This window comes from Haliotis asinina, chromosome 5, assembly GCF_037392515.1.
Source record: "Haliotis asinina isolate JCU_RB_2024 chromosome 5, JCU_Hal_asi_v2, whole genome shotgun sequence".
Classification (NCBI taxonomy): domain Eukaryota; kingdom Metazoa; phylum Mollusca; class Gastropoda; order Lepetellida; family Haliotidae; genus Haliotis; species Haliotis asinina.
In genome coordinates this window covers 26,916,180-26,923,222 of record NC_090284.1, presented here as the reverse complement: position 1 = coordinate 26,923,222, position 7,043 = coordinate 26,916,180, and positions in this window count along the sequence as shown.

Here is a 7,043-nt window from a genome sequence, read left to right as displayed (position 1 = left end):
GTGCAGACAGTAAAACCCTTTGGTTTACTTTTGTGTTTACAATGTCGATAAACATCATGTGTTGGCCAATTTCCGGGTGTTATTGAGTATTTTAAGCACGGGAATGCATTTGGAACCGACGGCGGAGTATTTGAAGCACGGGAATGTTCCATTTGAAACCTCCGCCGTCGGTTCCAAATGCATTCCCGTGCTTCAAATACTCAATAACACCCGGAAATTGGCCAACACATGATGTTTATTTCCTAAGTGGTGACGTCATTCAAATCATATTGTGACGTAAAGTTAGAATGACGTCACAAATGAGCAACTCCAGATGCTACCATGGGAACCAGCTGAAACGGCCAGCTGATGACACTTTACTGCGGTGATACCCCATTAGTCAGAAGCCCCAATAGTGAGAACCCCTATTGTCAGAAGGATTAGTTACGGTTGACCAACTCCTTATCTATAGGAATAATGGAACATTCCTAATTAGGCTAGCGTAATTACACATAAGCGTGTGTGTTTTAAATGAATTATTTCAAATTGAGAAGTATAAAGAGTGTGTTTATATAAGTATACACATTTTCACCTTAAAAACAAGTGAGGGAGAAGTGAGAACCCCTATTGTCAGAAGGATTAACTACGGCATCACTTAACTATCTCAACTATCTCAACTGATATCTTGTGTTGAGACATGTTATATATGTGCTGCAAAATGTCCATCATTAACCACAACCATGGCAGATTTGCAGAAAGTGGAATATATTACATCCCAGAGAGGTTCTCTTCAAGTGTTGTTCAATAGGAACAAAACCACCACCACCACCACTGGAGATGTGTTGTCAAGACTTGCACAGGCAAGTGCACTACAGTAGGAGATTATGTAAGGAATTCCACAGAACACAATCACCCGCCGCCGGACAGTACAAGACTGAAATTCGTCAGTTCCATGAGGAAGCGTGCTCGAGAGGAACCTACAACAGCCATCCTAGCCCTTTACCAAGACGAACTCCTGAAGTACCACCAAGAAGATGCATCCCACCTTCCTTCCTACTCCACTCTCGACAGTGCCTTGTACAGGCATAGGAGTCACACCATCCCGAGACTACCCCAGACCCTTGTGGACGTTAACCTAGATGGAGTGTGGACACAAACATTGGACTCTGAGCGATTCCTACTCCTTTCTGATGGTGATGACGACAAGATTGTTGTCTTTGGGACTGACGCCCACCTACAAGCCCTTCAGTCAGCCTGAACTATCTACATGGATGGAACATTTGCTGCCAGTCCTGATCTGTGGGATCAGTTATACATCATCCATGTGCCCGAGGAGAAACAACTGCCTTGAGGGTTTCAACAGTCGTCTGAATGCCAGCCTCGCAAGTCGTCACCCAAACATCTACAGACTCATCGAGATCCTCAAGAAGATTGAGAAGGCTGACAAACTGAAGATCTCCCAGATTGACTTTGGTGCCGCTCCCCCGCCACGCAAGAGGGTCTACAGGGAGATTAACCATCGCTTGGGGGATCAGTTGCAACAAGGCATTAAGACCTCCATACAGTATTTGGATGCTGTTGGGAAGCTTGTAAAACTTGGTTGAAGTGAACAGTAGACAGTGGACGATGGACAGAAGTGAATGAAATGATACAGTGATAGTGCTAAAATGACTTATTATTACTCTGACTTTTTCATTGTAAGCAAATAAATGCTTGAATCAAAGTTGTGTTATGTTTCCTTGGTAATTAATGAATCGGGTTAGTTGTGTTATGTTTTCTTGGTAATTAATGAATCGGGTTAGTCCATTTAATTATTAGGGGAACTGTGGTCAGCCTACCTTGAAAAATACCTTCTGACTAATGGGGCTTCTGACTAATGGGGGGGGGACACCTTTACTGCTGTACTCATACTCGATGTAAACGAGTGCAGACAGTAAAACCCCTTTGGTTTACTTTTTTGTTTACAATGTCGATAAACGGGAATGCATTTGGAACCGACGGTGTCAAATGCTTCAAATACTCAATAACACCCGGAAATTGGCCAACACATGATGTTTATCTCCTAAAAGGTTCCCATTGGCATTTCTCCTTCTGGAGTAATTATAAATGAAGGTCTGTAGAAGCAAATGTCTTGTATGTTATGTAATATGTGCATGTAAGTGATGCAAGAGGTTTTATCAGCTGAGTTACAAAAACAAACATCGATCAAAGGATTAACCGATAACACACTGATTGAATAATTACTTTTATCTTCTACAGCGGATTTGTCAAAAGGCAGTGTTTGTAGATGTACTAATCTATACTGACTACACCCTGTTGTAAAGTGCGAGTGTAAAACAACATCCTCTCTTCAAGGAATTAACCACCCTTGCGTTGATTGATTGATTGCTCATTATTGGTTAACTAAATTACTTAGAATGGCGGACATCATACAATTAGTTGCCAGGTGTGCTATCTTGGGTGACCAATGAGAGGTTTATCAGGTTTTCACCAATGCGTGAAACAATGTTTTACGTTTTCGCAAATTAGACTGTTAATTGTAAGAAACACGACACAGAGCAGAATCATTTATTGGAATACCGTTCTTTTATGTGGATATTGATGGATACATTCCTGAATAAGGTAGTAGCCTGGCATTGTTGCTATAAAATTAGTCTGTTTTACATTCATTATTTGCATTTTGTTTTAATTTATTTGTTGTAGCCTTCAGCAAAATCTATATGACAGAAAACACACACTAGATCGCGTGTGTGTGTGAAATAGGATCCACATTGGCAGTCTATACGATGTTTAAATGTTACAGTCATGTATAAGCAGACCGTGTGTTCTTTTATTAATTTTCAAAATCATACAAATATGACAATAAACTAATTTGGATTATGAGACAAAATATAGAGACGTACATTGGCTTCGTTATTTTTCCATCCTAGTAGTTTGTTTTACCATTTCTACAAAAAGTCCATTCCATTTTTCTACATATCCTTTTCATTTATTTCAGTTCTTTTTACGTGTCATTACGTGTTCTAAATAATGTGAAAAACAAACTAACAAAGAAATACAAGCTATTTTCTAGCTTCATGTACCGGCAAACTGGAATAAATAATGTAGAGCGATGATGGTAATGCACACTGTGATCGAGCGATGTGTATAACTGCACCAGCACCCTCATTAGCAAGAGGACTGGGGCAGAGCCGATCTGTACTATCCAGTATGTGACATTCTGTAGCACTGGTGGGACTAATAAGAGAAACCGTTTGATACTGTTCTTGTGTATATATGTTTTTGTAATGTTTATGTTAATGTGACGGAGACCTGGAACTGAGCAGTTAAAATTTCCACTTTATATGGACAATAAAGTCTTGTCTTGTCTTCGTTGTCTTATCTTATCTTATCTTTCCCAGATCAGAAGGAAACATTTATTCATTTATTCCTATCCGTGGCATATGAAGTTCAAGGTACAATATTATTCAAATTACATGCTTGCTGGAGTAACAAATTACTTAAATGGTAGAAGTTGATCTTGTCGACCGAGGGCAACAATTGGCACACAAGACCGTTTCATCAGAACGACTGTGTAATGAAATCGTGATAAATGTGCCTGTCAAATTGGGAGATCAGCTCCACAAAGCTACGAGTGTTAGAGACGGTGCACATACAGTTGGTAAAAGGTCACACGCAGATGCACTCTGTCCACGTCTACGGCATCTTATCCAGCAATTGACGTGCCGTCACGTTGCTGCAAAACGTCGATGGCGTCAGGATCGGGAACGCCGGAACAAAGATCTTTGAGCAAATGGTATGTTTTCGGATGAATCAAGGCTTCCTTTGGACTTCGGTGATGAAGTGTGGCCAAGACGGAACGAACATTTTCTTGTTTTTAATGTTAATGACAGATCACCAGTAGGGTGGGATCACAGTGAGTGTCAGAACACCTTAACATCATTCACGGATGTGTCACTGGACATGACTACCGTGACAGCGTCCAGCATGCACACAATTTCTTGTTTCATTTTCAACGTCGCACATGGTCCTACGTCGCCTTGTGTTTCCGTATGACAACGCATGAGCACACAGGGCTGGACTTGATGCTGAATACCTCCACCTGGACTACACAAGCACCTCGCCATGACATGCACTAAGTCAACCAACCACTGTCAACAACCACCGACCACTCTCAACGAACTTAACCCTAATCTGCATTAAGAATGTTCGATTCAAATGTCCGAACACGCTTAGATGTTATCATTTCAATTGTTTTCACAAAATCGGCGCCAGTGTTAAAACTCAACCGCAGCTAGCGACATGACATTAACAGTGCTGCAGCAACTTATCAAAACATTGAATGGCACAAGGTGGAAATATTATCAAAAGACCTCCACGGCTTTACTCTTACTTGAAAACGGTATAAGAAGCTATACCGAAATGTCGCATCATAGAAATAAAAATGTTGTCACCCATAAACTATTATAATTTTCTATTATTCATCAACTTCTAAAATGCTAATAAAACAAATATTCAGTTTATTAATATTAATACTGCTGTTAGCGATTCCTTGATGAGTTGGTTCACGATGAAGAGGCGTGTCAGTGCTTTGTGGGAAGGTTGCAATGACAATGCTGCACGAAACACAATACAGAAAGAGGGAACACTAGCTGTGTTCGTGTGAGATCAAGTGTGCCCACTGAACAGTTAGAGCAAGAACGAGCGTATAAGAATATCCTCTCGGTGGAAAATGGCCGGAAAAAACATTGATATGATCACTAGGTTAAAATCAGTGACGTCGACAATAGAACTACGTCATGCTTTGTAGTGTTCTCCAAACAGATGACCCCATAGACGGAAAACGTCAACAATCAGCCGATGTCATAGACTCTTTGCACTGAGCACTGCGGTCGGATTCGTGGGTTTCGGGGGCCAATTTGCGAAATTGTATACACTAGTACTGATGAGATAGCATTTGCGTTTCAGTCAGGTAAGGTAATATACTTCTTCCTTATTTTGAAACCATTTTCGGTTCCTGGCTAAAGACTGTTCATTTGTGAAAGTTGCATGAACGCGCACCCAGAGGACTTACTACTGCTTTATGGTGATATTCTGTTTGTGTTGAATACCTCTAGGTGTTGTCATTTCAATTGGTTTGACAAAGTCAGTGTCAACGTTAAAATTGCGACCGGCGATTCGTTGACGAGTTGGTTCATACAGAAGAGGCGTGTCAGACTTTTTTCAGTTGTAAATGAACGTTTCCAGGAATTGCTTGGTGATAAGAACTACATTCACCCTGTACCTTCTAGCCACCTGCACTAAACACAACACAGAAAGGAGGAACACTGAGATCATTTTGAGATCAGGTGTGCCGCACTGAGCTATCAGATCAAGACCGAACTTTAAAGGTCATCCACTGGACCGGAAATGGCCGCAAAAACGACGTGATCACTATGCTAAAATCAGTGACGTCGACAATAGAATTACGTCATGCTTTGTAGTGTTCTCGATACAGATAACCTCATAGACGGAAAACGTCAACAATCAGCCGATGTCATAGACTCTTTGCACTGAGCACTGCGGTCGGATTCGTGGGTTTCGGGGGCCAATTTGCGAAATTGTATACACTAGTACTGATGAGATAGCATTTGCGTTTCAGTCAGGTAAGGTAATATATTTCTTCCTTATTTTGAAACCATTTTCGGTTCCTGGCTAAAGACTGTTCATTTGTGAAAGTTGCATGAACACGCACCCAGAGGACTTACTACTGCTTTATGGTGATATTCTGTTTGTGTTGAATACCTCTAGGTGTTGTCATTTCAATTGGTTTGACAAAGTCAGTGTCAACGTTAAAATTGCGACCGGCGATTCGTTGACGAGTTGGTTCATACAGAAGAGGCGTGTCAGACTTTTTTCAGTTGTAAATGAACGTTTCCAGGAATTGCTTGGTGATAAGAACTACATTCACCCTGTACCTTCTAGCCACCTGCACTAAACACAACACAGAAAGGAGGAACACTGAGATCATTTTGAGATCAGGTGTGCCGCACTGAGCTATCAGATCAAGACCGAACTTTAAAGGTCATCCACTGGACCGGAAATGGCCGCAAAAACGACGTGATCACTATGCTAAAATCAGTGACGTCGACAATAGAACTACGTCATGCTTTGTAGTGTTCTCGATACAGATGACCTCATAGACGGAAAACGTCAACAATCAGCCGATGTCATAGACTCTTTGCACTGAGCACTGCGGTCGGATTCGTGGGTTTCGGGGGCCAATTTGCGAAATTGTATACACTAGTACTGATGAGATAGCATTTGCGTTTCAGTCAGGTAAGGTAATATATTTCTTCCTTATTTTGAAACCATTTTCGGTTCCTGGCTAAAGACTGTTCATTTGTGAAAGTTGCATGAACACGCACCCAGAGGACTTACTACTGCTTTATGGTGATATTCTGTTTGTGTTGAATACCTCTAGGTGTTGTCATTTCAATTGGTTTGACAAAGTCAGTGTCAACGTTAAAATTGCGACCGGCGATTCGTTGACGAGTTGGTTCATACAGAAGAGGCGTGTCAGACTTTTTTCAGTTGTAAATGAACGTTTCCAGGAATTGCTTGGTGATAAGAACTACATTCACCCTGTACCTTCTAGCCACCTGCACTAAACACAACACAGAAAGGAGGAACACTGAGATCATTTTGAGATCAGGTGTGCCGCACTGAGCTATCAGATCAAGACCGAACTTTAAAGGTCATCCACTGGACCGGAAATGGCCGCAAAAACGACGTGATCACTATGCTAAAATCAGTGACGTCGACAATAGAACTACGTCATGCTTTGTAGTGTTCTCGATACAGATCACCTCATAGACGGAAAACGTCAACAATCAGCCGATGTCATAGACTCTTTGCACTGAGCACTGCGGTCGGATTCGTGGGTTTCGGGGGCCAATTTGCGAAATTGTATACACTAGTACTGATGAGATAGCATTTGCGTTTCAGTCAGGTAAGGTAATATATTTCTTCCTTATTTTGAAACCATTTTCGGTTCCTGGCTAAAGACTGTTCATTTGTGAAAG